Genomic DNA, 12,871 nt, shown 5'->3' on the forward strand with positions numbered 1-12,871 from the left:
ATATGTGCTTTCCGGTGGTCTTAGGGGACCCTGTGGAAGGGCCGCGCCCCACAGGTTGAGAACCGCTACCCTGTGGAAAAGATGCGATGTAATCCAGGCCTTGGAGGGACCAGGGGAATCAATGGGAAAAGCAGAGCAAAGGGTGCCCTGGAGGGGAGCCAGTGACAAGACCCACGGGGAAGCAGGAGGAGAGGCAGCGGGGTCTACCTGCCACACTGAAGAGATGGGTACGCAGGATGCCTGGTCGGCGGATGGTGTAGGTGGAAAGAGTTGGTGCGCGGGTGGGGCACAGATGTGACAGGATACAGACTTGCCCAGTACCCAGTCCTCTCCCTCTTGACCCACCCTGGGACTGCCGGACTGGTCAGAGCTTGGGGAAGTGGGGGCCTTGCCTTGACCAGGGCCCTGTACACACACCCATCTCCCACTTCCCACAATCAAGCTCCTGTCCAGCCGGCAGAATCAGCAGCTGGGCTGGACACACTGCCTGGTTGCCTCCCAAGGGCCAGCTGACCGAGTCCCTGGATGAGCAGGAGAACCGCCCACATTCCAGATAACAGATCCATCCCCTCATGGAGAAGTCCCCTGAGGTTCCCAGAAATGACAAAGGGGAGTTCCTGGCTTTCCATCTCTGCTCAGTTGCAGGCCCCACCCCGTGGGCAAAACAAAGACACAGGAGGGCAAAATGGCAACTGACAAGGGCGCTCCACTTCGGGCGGAAGCCATGCAGTGTAGATTCCAGGGCCAGGTGCTGAATTCACCGACTGGTTTTCTTTAGCCTCAAGGATGCACTCAATGAGAAGGAGAGGCTCTCAAACGTCTGAGACCCAAAGCCCCTGGAGGTGGGAAGCTCCCTAACTAGAGCTAGCTAGAAAAGAAACATGACTTCGCCCTGCTCCCTGCCCCCAGGACAAAGCCAGGTCCTGGCTGGGGACGGAGAGGAGGGGCAGGTCCTGGCTGCAGGGCCCCAACTTCCTGAAGGCAGGGTTGTCTGGGTCTGGAGCCAGTCCCTCGGGGCAGTGAGCTGGCTGGGAAGAGGGGGTACACCTGGGGCAGCCGGCTGTCGGCCTGTGAATAACGGGGGCCTCATCGGCCCAGAGCTGCAGGGGAGGGAGCACCCCCGTGCAGGAGGAGCTGACTAAGAGAGCAGGCCCAGGCGGGCTGGAGGAAGGTTCCTGTAGCTCTCAGACTTGGCAGGGCCTCCTCATCCAGACCTGGCTCCCCCCCTCCCATGGGGCTTTGCCTCCACTGTCAGGCACACCCTTTCTTTGACAATCCCCCCTCTCCCCCCCACCAACCCATCAAGGCTTACCTGCTTTAGGGATTCTTCCTGCCAGCCCCTCAGACCTCACTCCCGAGATTCCTCACCTCAGTTCCACTCCGGAAGCATTTGACACCCCAACTTCCTGGGAACACCCCATATGACTCTACACACCTCCCCAACAGCCCCTTGGGCTCCCCACAAAGACTTTCTAGGATATGTGACCTCCTCCCTGGGGGACAACAGAAAAGTGGCTGAAGGGAGACATCGGACAGGGCAAGAGACAACAAAATAATAATTTATAAATTATCAAGGGCTCATGAGGGAGGGGGGACCGGGGAGGGAGGGGGAAAATGAGGACCTAATGCCCGGGGGCTTAAGTGGAGAGCAAACGTTTTGAGAATGATGAGGGCAATGAATGTACAAATGTGCTTGACACAATTGATGTATGTGTGGATTGTGATAGAAGTTGTATGAGCCCCTAATAAAATGACTAAAAAAAATACCACTTTCTAGGACAGTTGGGATCATTCCTGCCATTCTTCAAGGTCTGTCTCTCTCCCGCTCCCTCTCACAGCGAGCCCTGCTGACTCCCCCAAGAACAAGTGCTGGATTCCCCCTGAGGGCCCCTGGGGCACCTTCCTTGACTCTCATTGGAGGCTTGGGCTGACTCCTTCCACCCTGAGATGGAGAGCCCCTCCACCCCAGACACCAGCTCCCCATCTTCTCTCTCCGTTCTCCACCCACTTCCACAGTTGAGCCCGATGAGCGGCATAAATGTAGTTCGTAGGCATAAACAGGGCAAAGGGCAGTGTAGGAGTGTGATTCAAGGAGCAAGTGGGGCAAAGAGCAAGGTGGCGGGCCCCTCCCATCTTGCCCCAACCACCGGCTGTGGCTCCTAGTCAAGAAAACTGACCCGTCCTCCGTTGGCCAGGGCAGACTCTTGGTGCGATAAGGGGGACTCTGCCCCTCATCCATCCCAGGGCAGTTCCAGTGCCTGGAATTCCTAAGTTTGTGCTCATCTGGGCTAGGGCGCCAAACTCTAGCCAAGAGGTACTTAAAAGAGCTACTGAAGAGCCGGACTGCCAGACGACCGATTGCCACCAAGAAAGTGGAGCTGGGAGGGAAGTACATCCTTTTGAGCTGAGATCCCTGCACTGCGAAACTCCTAGACCTGGGAGAAGATTGATGCCAAGACAAAGGGAGATCTACAAGGCGCACACTCGATCCACAGATGCTGAAAGGGGCGAGGGCCTTTCCCCAGAGCAGAGAGAGAAAGACGTCCTCCTAAATGGTGTGAATTTGGACATCGAGCCTCCTAAATGGTGTGAGAATACAGTTCGGTTCATTAAAGCCAAAGAAAAAGAAACAAACTGTTAGGTGGCGAGAAACAGGGATAGGGGACTCCCTCTCCATGCCTGGAGGCCCCCCCACAGGAGGTTGGAAGAGAACCAGGTGAGGCTCAGCCAGCCATAAAGGCTAAGGGGTGTGTGCCAATTCAAGCCTGAGCCAGGTGGCCGGTACACCTGGGTGGGCCCAAACTAGGCCAGGTGGGCTTAATTCAGCCAATGGGGTCAACCAATACCTTCGATCACACCTCCCAGCGGAAGGCCCCAAATACTGGGACCTGGAGACCACCGGATCTTCTGTTTCTTCTCCGCCTTCTGCTCTGGCCATGCCCCGGTCTCTCTGGCCTCAGGCCACCACGCGTGAGTGTGCAGTCACACGAGGCTGCCCGTGTTCAGTGACTGTAAAACCTGAAACTTCTGTCCTTTATAAAAACCCACTTGGGTCACAAACCAGACTTAGGCAGGAACCCAGGTATTTCCCACCGAGAAACCTAACAAAAAACCGAACCTCCCATGCGCCGGGGATTCTCATGGAAACCCTCAGAGGCAGGGCCGGGGATCAGGCTCCTGGGTGACTCTCCTGTAGGATTAGGGTTGAGAACTACTGAGCCAAAGCACAGAATTCCCAGGATTCCCAAGCGCACGTGAGCAAGTGGGAAGACCTGAATTAGAATCCGTTGCGCTGTGTGGCGGATCGTAGGGGTGGGTGAAACGAGTGTAGGAAATGGGACTTCACTCAGAGCAGAGGCAGCATCAGGGAAGGGCAGGCACTGGGGAACAGTGGACACACAGTACAGGGGTGGCCTGGATGATCCAGGGCTGACCACTGAGGGCAGGGAGTGGGAAGAGTCCAGGGCTTTGGACGCAGCTCCTCTCATCAGCTATGTGTCCTTGGACAAGACAGCTCTCGTTTCTGCGCCCCAGCTCCCTCATCTGTAGAACGGAAGTTATATCATCGGTGTCTGTCTCCGAGTCTGATGAGAACAAGAGAGGACAATGGTTGTGCCTGGTATGCTGTAGCCGCTAGCCTCTCTTAGCCAGGAACTCGCACTGGTGGTTTAGAAGGGGAACTTCCCAACGCTTTCTCTAAAATTCTGAAGAAAAGATAAGCAGAAGTGCTTAGAATGGAAAGGCTTGCAAACCTCAAACTGACTAACCAAGCGAACAGGGGACATGCAGACCCACACGTGACCCAGCAACTTTGGGGGTGTTCAGCATCGACCCCTCCTCTAGCCTTGCCAGCCTGGGCAGCCGGGCAGGGATCCCAGGTATGGGTAGCTCCAGGGATCTCATGGGTAGCTCCAGGGATCTTGCCACGCCTCTTGCCCCATCTGCTGGCAGAGGCTCAAGGGTGGTAGCTCTGGGCTGGCCTCCTCTCAGACCTGCGCTGCCCTCTTCATCCCCAGGGCGGTGCCCTGCAGGCTCTAGCTCCTGAAAATGCTCCCCAGAATCCAGCATTCTCCTTCGCTGCCAATAACTGGGCCCTCTGGGTGTTGTGGCTCTCCCAGCCTCCGCTACAGCATGGCTCCTCTCCTTCTCCCCTGGCCTCTCTGGGGTCCTCTGGACCTTGGTGGCGGGCCCGTGTTTCCCTTCAAACCAGTCCAGGTCTTGGAATCCCCAGGTATAGCAGTGTAGGACTGTGCCCCATGGAGTTTTCCAGGGCTGGTTTTTCCAAGGTCATGAATGGCAAGTCATTCTTCTGAGATGCCCGTAGGTGGATGCAAACTGACCACCTTTCAGATAGTAGCACCGTGTGTGCCGCTCGGGGATTCCTTTGAAAAATCAAACCCAAACCCACTGCCATCAAGTTCATTCCAACCTCTAGTGACCCTGTAGGCCCAGCTCACTCAGCTCCATGCGGTTTCTCAGTGTGTCAGTCTTTACGGGAAAGGCAGTCTTGTTCTCCCTCAGAGCGGTCGGTGCGTTTGAACCACTGACCTTGTGGGTAGCAGCCCAGGCTGAGCCCACTGCTCCATTGGGAAGCAAAACAAAGGAACCATCTCTAGTGATTGTTGCAAGTCAGGTGCCCTGCATAGTCTGCCTGCTTTCAGTTCCAGCAACTACCTGGAGCTGGATTCCTACAGGGGCTTCCCCAGGCCCGAAGTTGTTTACCCCGCCTGGGGGAAAGGCCCCCTGACTCTTTCTGTGTCCGGAGGGTGACTCCAACCCCTGAGCATTGTTTGCTTTCCGGCGGAATGTCTGTCCCTGAGGACTCTGTGTTCTTGGTTGTCACCACCCCTCACATCCCAATTTCCTCCTGTCCAGACAGGGCTGGCCACCAGCCAGACCCTCGGACCATTTTTTGGATAGGACCAGGACTGAATAAAGGACAGGGCTTGCTTAAACAGGAAGTAGGGAGCTGAAAAGCAGCCCAGGGAGGGCCCTGGGTTGTGTCCACCCAGGGCAGTGAGGCAGAGGGGCCTGGGAGCAAGCCTGCATTGGACAGCAAAGAGCCCTCCCCCACAATTCCCACTCCCTACAGCCTTGGGCTTCATGGTCTCCCATCAGCGCCAGCACCCTCCTGGCTCATGAGGAAGACAGCCAGCTCCAAAGGACAGCCTAAGATGAACAGGACTCACAGGGTTATCAAGGGGGCCGGGCAGCAGGATTGCCCCAACCCTGTGCTGCCTCCCCACCCCCTGCTCCCTACCTTTCCTGTGGGCTTCACAGGAGGGGACCATCTCAGCTCTCTAGTCCACAAGCCAAGTCTGGGAAAGAGCCTGGCAGGACCACCTGCCCTCCCAGCCTGGGGCCCTGTCGAGTCGGGGCTGCCTCATACCTGCCACCTCAGCTCTGTTCCCTCCGACAGTGCTAGCCCCCGCTCCCAGGTCCCCGGAAGGCAGGGCTGCACGGTGAATAACAGTGACTCATCCTCCCTGCCTCATCAGCCTTACTCACACTCCTGTTAGCTCCCGACAGAGGCCAGGGAGGCACATGGGAGCCACAGTGGGGATGCAGCAAGCGCCACCTCCACCTCCCCGCCCAGGGAAAGGAACTCCTTGGGAGGCGGGAATGTTATTCTCACATGGACTTGGGTTCTTGGGAGTAGAAGGGAGCAGGGTTGCCAGACCTGAACAGCTGCTTTAGATCTGAATTCCTGACATCCTGCCGCCACTTCTTCAGGAAGCTGGGAAGCTCATCCCTGCAACCCCAGCGCAGACACACACTAGAGCCTTGGCTGCATGCGAGGAGGGGAAGCTTTGTGGTTCCCTCACCTGGAGACCTCATTAGCTGGCCCTGCCTCCCCTGGAGAACAAGTGGGTCCAGCTGGGCCCCCAAGAAACCACGGGGTTGGAGACGGCAGAGGGGCATCCAGGGCACAGCAGGCGTGGCCCATGCCCTGGGTGCTCCCAGGGTAGAAGGAGCACCCACAGCAGTTTCCTGGCCGCCAGGGTGGTCTCCATCCAGAGAGATCACTCAGGCACTTCAAGGGAGTCCCCGTGGATGCTGCTTTCTGAGACGATACCTCAGCGAGAGGAGGCACCGCATTAAAAAAAAGCACCGACATGCACCATGCCTCTAGTTCTTTAATGCCCCCCCCCACACTGTCATGACCCCAGTTCTACCTTACAAATCTGGCTAGACCGGAGCATGTACACCGGCACAGACAGGAGCTCTGGACACACAGATTCCAGGACAGATAAACCCCTCAGGACCAATAATGAGAGTATCAATACTATGAGGGTAGGGGAAATGAGCGGGGAGAAGGAGGAACTGATCACAGAGATTGATGTATAACACCCCCACGGAGGGGGATGAAAAACAAACACAGGTGAAGGGAGACAGTGGACGGTGTAAGATATGAAAATAATCATAATTTATGATTGATCAAGGGTTCATGAGGGTGGGAGGGAAGGAGAAGGAGGAAACATATGAGGAACTGATATCAAGGGCTCAAGTAGCAAGCACATGGTTTGCAAAGGATGATGGCAACAAACGTACAAATGTGCTTGACACAATGGATGGATGGATTGTTATGAGCCCCCAATAAAATGATTAAAACTAAAACAAAAAACATTTCTCAGGTCAGCTGACCTTGGGGTGTATCTGACATAACGGAGCATTTCATTCATGCTGCCTGTACAGAAACACCCCCACTTGGCAGACAAGAAAACAGGCTTCTTGAGGCTCGAGGGAGGTAAAGGGATCTGCTTACGGCCTCCCAGGTCACAGAGCTGGAAGGGTCTCGTTACCATGGCAACAGCAAACACATCCGTGTCACTGGGCCAAGTGGCCTGATGACGTTCTTTTAAAAAAAAAAAAAAAAAAATTTTATTGGGACCGCTCGGACCAAAGGAAGTTCCTCCTACTCCCTCGGGCAGCAAGGCTACGCTGGCTCTCCCCACCATTACAGCTGCAAAGCTATGCAGGGGGAGCCTGGGAGCCCCTGCACTGGGGTCCATCCGAGCAAGCCAGCAGCAGCCTGGCTGCACTGTTGCTCACCCAGCCGGTGAGGCGACCCAGGTGAGTCAGATGAACAGCTAGGCTGGGAGGCCCTGCCGCCACCTGGGGAGAAAGTAAGAGAGAAAGAATGGGTCCCTGACTGGCTCCCTGGGTCCCAGAGGAAAATTCCATGTGTCATGTATCAGCCAGGCTTCCTGGTCCTAAGACATCTGCCACCACCTCACCTGGGGTGTTGCGCACCGCCCCCCACCCCGGACCTGAGGGTGTGGTAAACTGCAGGGCTGGATAAGAATGTCGTGCAGCTCAATCTTCCATGGTCATCATCACGGGTCTGGAAAGCCGACTCAGGTGGGGGAAGACTCTCAAGGTGATGAGATATAAATACGCCTTAATATGCATTCTCAGCACGGAGCACAGCCCCCATAAGAGAACTGTCGTAGAGGAGCTACCATCAACGATGAATCATCCCTGCCGCTGGCTACTTCACAATGCCTAGGAAAAAAGCAATCAACTTCTATACCCAGCCCACTGCAAAAGGCAAAGTGTAGCAAACGCTGTTTTGAAGTTCTGATACTGATCAGAGATTACTCCCCCTGGGGAGGGCTCAGTGGAGTTGGAGGTCAACTTGCACTACGTCAAGACACCAACTCACCTCACTGCCTGTTGATTATGTTACCTGCTTATGGCATGACCTATTGATTATGTTTGCTGTTAGCTGTATGGTGTGCATATGCCTTATGAAAGATCTGTAAGCCCCACTGGAAAATACATGCCTTCTCTCCGTCCTGACAAGGGACGAGGAGTCTCTGTGCCCCTCTGTCTGTCTGTCTGTCTTTAATATTTTCCACAATCCCAAAGTTGCTCCTGAGGACCCAGTCCAGTGTTGGGGACCCCTCACCCTGACAGGAGGTTCACCGTCTTTGGGCCTCTGCCAGCTCCTTGGGCGCTCAGTGAGCCTGTCCTGTCCAAAGCTGGGCTCTGCAACACGTAGCCCCCTGCCATCGAGTCCACCCTGATGCCTGGCCCTGTTAGGGGCCATTGAGTCTCTCCCGGCCCCTAGAACAAAACACTGCCCACTCCTGCACCCATTGTTCCTCGGCCCCGGCCCAGTGAGGCAGCCACAGTGTCCATCCATCTCATTGAGGGCCTTTGCCGGTCCCTCCACTTCACCAAGCACCATGTCCTGTTCCAGGCTCTGATTCCTAGCGACCCTAGACTCAGAGGAAGGATCGGCTTCTAGCAGGTTGGTGGGAGGATCCAGGAGGAGCAGAGGAAGCCCACAACGAGAGCGATGGAGAGCCGGGTGCCGAAAGCAAACCCTTCTCTCCCTTCTCCTGTAGAATCCTTGCTCCATTGGCATCCCCAACCATATTGCTTTCCGTGGTGAGCTCCTCCTTCACGACCCAGCACCAGTGCCACTCCTCAGGAAACTCCCAGCGTGAAACAGGGCCTGGGAGAAAGCGTGTGTGACCTGCTCCTAGCACACGTGACAGAAGGGATGCCAGGTCAGAATGTGGAAAGTACCGAATACTTATATTTCAGGGAGGACATTTGCCCACATCGCCCTCCATAACATGACGATAAAGCTGTCTCCCCCAGACACCTGGCTCCTCTCGGACAAAGTGTAAAGGAGAAAGAAGCCTGCCTCTAAGAGTATCTGCTCTCCATCTCTCCCTTTTTTTTCTTTTGCCATAAATTCCATGTTTATTCTTGCTACAATTTTTAAAAATAATTTTATTGGGGGCTCTTAACAGCTCCTAACACAATCCACCCACCCATGGTGTCAAGCACATTTGTACCTATGTTGCCATCATCCTTTTCAAAACATTTTCTTTCTACTTTACCCCTTGGGATCAGCTCCTCATTTTATTTTATTTTTCTTAAGGAGCGATTCACACCTCTTTTCTCTTGCATGCCTGGCGCTCCCTTTAAAGTCCTCCCCTTGAGGGTTCAGGATGTTGAAGATGAGCACACGGCCGCTTCAGTGTGTGTGTATTAACAAAAGCCTCGCAGGCCTCCGTCCTATAAAATCTTTTGTTGAATCAACTCTAGACCAGCGGTCCTCAACCCGTGGGTTGCGACCCCTTGGGGGGTGTCGAATGACCCTTTCACAGGGGTCGCCTGATTCATCACAGTAGCAAAATGACAGTGATGACGTAGCAACGAAAATGATTTTATGGTTGGGGGGTCACCACCACAGGAGGAACTGTATTCGAGGGTCGAGGCATGAGGAAGGTTGAGAACCACTGCCCTAAACTCTCTCTTCTCTAAATGATGGAGAGGGGTCCCCTGCGCTCTACTGTCTATCTTCTTTATTTTCTTCCATAATTGCGCCTTCGCTCCTCGGGACCCCATTGGACTGTGGGGATGGACCCCACACCTCCCCTCTCCCTTCTCGCCTTCATCCTGTCCTGTAGCCGCAGACAGTGTTCTGCGTTTATCTACCACTTTGAGGTATGCTCAGCTTCCGCCGCCAAAATCGGTGAGGAGGCTCCTTCGGGGAAAGGGCGAGCTTGTATTTCTCCGCATCACACGGCTGAGGTCTGATGGTCAATACATACGTGGCCACTTTCAGGAAGGCCAGGAGGGCCCCTGGAGAAGGACATCGTGCTGGGGCAAGTCCAGGGTCAGGGGGAAAAGAGGAAGGCCCTTCACAGGAGGCGCGGGCACAGTGGCTGCATCGATGGGCTTCCACGGGGAGAGGGGGAGGGGGGCCCATGGTGAGGAGGGCACAGGATCCGGCGCCTCGAACAACAAGGTTCGTACAACAGGCTGAAAGAAACAAAGAAAGAAAACCCGGGTACAGGGGACCCCGAAATCCAGAGCTTGCGGGCCCGGGTCTGGTGAAGCACAGAGAAAAGAAAATGAAGCGGCCTTTCCAGACATGTAACTTTAAGAACATGACTGAGGACCTGGGATGGGATCATGGTGGCTGTTGGCCAGGTCGTGCCTCCAGCACCTGTCTTGCCTGCGCTACTTCCTTCAGTCTGACCCCTGGGGGTCGGCAGTTGCACCCATCCCAGAAATCAGCCCATCAAACTTTCCGGGTGCACACAGGGTCGAGCACGTGTTCCCGCTCTGATTCTTCCTCCTGCCGGAAAAGGCACGTCAGTCAAGGCTCACATGCTCGTCATAGGGCCACATCAGGTGAGACCCGGGAATCAGCATCAACAAGCCAGGTCAGTGTAAGTACAGGTGTACGTAGTACCTGAACGTCACACACACACACAGTGCGAGGAAGGGAATTCGGTCTTGCAGGGCCTGGGGGAAGCCACGGGAGATAGACCAGATGGGTGTCAGGGCACCGCTCAGCTTGTTTCCGTCGTGGGAAAATAAGTCCCCCTCCTTCCTGGTATGAGCAAGGGCCAAGGGTACAGGATTCTATAGCCCTGGAGTGATCGGCCCCATGCAAATGCAGTCTGCCGGTGAGCCTGTGGTCCAGTCTGGGGAGGGGTATCTTCCTGGAACCTAAAAGCAGGGAGTGTGGCAGTAGTGGGGTGGGGGGCTGGGTGGAAGCAGAAGGAGTCCTCTCATTAGGGAAGCATGGAGTGTCCCTAACACCTCCACCACCCTCCCTGGAGAAGCTTGGGTTCTATTAAAAAGAACAGCTCCGACTCTCTGCGCGCCAGCCTGGCTCCTGGTCAACAGCCCAGATGTGGTAGGCATGTTGCAGGCAGAGTTGCATTGAAAGCCCGGGTCACGGTCGGCCTGAGAACCTACAGTCCTGACAGGCATGGGAAGCCAGGCTTGAAGATGGAAGGCCCGTCTCCCAGGGCTGGTTTCTCCATGTGTGGTGCCGTGGTCGCTTCTGGACTGGGGTCCATTTAGGGTCCCTGTGGGGCCTGAGACACATCACTTCACCTCTCTGGACCAGATTGCCTCTCTCCTGTCACCGACGGCGCCTCTTTCTTCCCGTCCCCGCTTTGAAATTGTCTGAGAGAGAGAGAGGCACAAAGCCAGAGTGCTCAAGTTGAGGACTGTGTTGGGGGGGCATCATGAGAGTTGAGGGGGAGACGCCTGGTGGAGCCAGAGAAGGTTCTGGAAGCAGGAGAAGGGAAAGTGCTGGGAGGTGGTGGGGCTTCCCTCCCCTGGGCTGTCCCAGGCCTTAAATGTAGATGAGGCAAAGCAGACGTTTCCGTTGTCCTCCCTCCTACAGAAGGAGAGTCAGACCCAAACACAGGCTATTTCTGGTGCTGTGCTGTTTGGAAGGTAACCAGGCCAGAAATAGTTCTCTGCATTAGCAAGACCCCTCCTGTCCCACCCCCAGCTCTCCCAGTGAAATCACTTGGAATCCAGAGCATTTTCCAACATTCCTAGAAGACTGTGTAACTGATGGGTGGCAGCACTCTCTTCCTTCCCAGGAAGGTCCCGGAGCAGAACATTTGACTGTAAAAGGGATTCTGGAAGAGGGAAAGAAAGGGAAAGAGCCACTGAGTCAGAGAGCCCCAGAGAGTGCGTGGGAAAGACCTCAAGGGACTGGGGATGGAGGAGAAAGAGGGGAGCCCTGGGAGATGAACCAGGAACTCAGGGGGACTCGCAGCACAGGAGAGAGAAGGGAAAGTGCACAGGGGACTGGGTGTGGGCCTCAGAAAGGAGAAGAACGTGCCCAAGTCATACAAGAGGGCAATCGGAGGGCAAGGCCGTGAGGTGGAGGGAAGTCAGTAGGGGTACTGACTCCGTGGGGCCAGGGAAGGGCCTCCGGGGAGGCGTGGAAAAAGTGAGTCTCCTCTCGTCACCTGTCCCAAGACGGATGGACCAGACGGCGGCTTTCCCAGTTATCTGGACTTGGAACTTCCCAGCAAAATCCACCATCCCATAACAGCTCATCACCTTATCTTTGATACTCTCTAATACTATCTCTGACTTATCTCTGACACTCTCTGTCCATCTCTCCACCAGTGAGCAGCTATTTCAACAGCAGGGACTTTTCCCTTGCTGCCCCTTTGACCCCTTACAAAAGAGCGGAGGCTGGAATGAGACAGTGGAGTCCAGGCAGGCATTCGGGGTTCAGGGAAAGGAGGGACAGTGACGGACCCTTGAGTCAGACTGGGTTCTCAGCAGGAAGTTGCTGGGAGATGGGTTGGGGGCAGGGGGGTGGGCAACGCCCCATCACCCCCCAGCAGCCATGCCCTGCTGGGTGGAAGGCCTGCTCTGTAGAGGGGTGGACAAGGCGCAGGCCAGACTACCCGCAGGGAGGAGCGGCAGGGATCATGGAGAAGTGTGATGTAGATCCAGGTGGCCCCAGCTTTGCAAAGGACAAGCCAGACACTTCCATCTGCAGCCCATCACCCTACATTTGACTTCAGTTCCAGGCACACGCCCACCATTTTCCCACCAGTCTCCTTCCAATTGGGAAATGAGCCCTTAGCAAGCCAGACTTCTCTGTTGGAACAGACCCACAAGGGTCTAGGTGATGGGCGCCCAAGCTCTCTTGGGCCCTGCAGCCTAGTGTCTTCTCTGGAAAGGTTTCAGACCTAGCTACCAGGTCTGTGACCGGAACCCAGGCTTCCCACAGAAAACACCCGGCCTTCTAGGAGCGGGACCTACCAAGGTGCAGGCAACAAGCTCCTAGAATAGCAGACCGAGGAAGAGAAGAGGACCAGCCTCAGGAGACTGGAGAGACCAGGGGCTGGGGCACTTCAGGGAAGCTGCCTCTAGAGACAATGCTTCTTCTCATTCTTTAGGGCCTTGGGCTCCCAGCCCACACTCCTAGACCCCTGGCTCCCCTGGGGTCCCTAAAGTAGGAGGACAAGGTACTGGGGGCATTTCAGGATCATTTGGACTACTTTTTCAATATACATAACCATTTTATTGTATCTTAGTCTTCTGTGTGAATACCGCGCTCCATTTGCCTCCT

Source organism: Echinops telfairi, unplaced genomic scaffold (genome assembly GCF_000313985.2).
Source record: "Echinops telfairi isolate 266 unplaced genomic scaffold, ASM31398v2 ScPeMD7_5;HRSCAF=22, whole genome shotgun sequence".
NCBI classification, from domain to species: domain Eukaryota; kingdom Metazoa; phylum Chordata; class Mammalia; order Afrosoricida; family Tenrecidae; genus Echinops; species Echinops telfairi.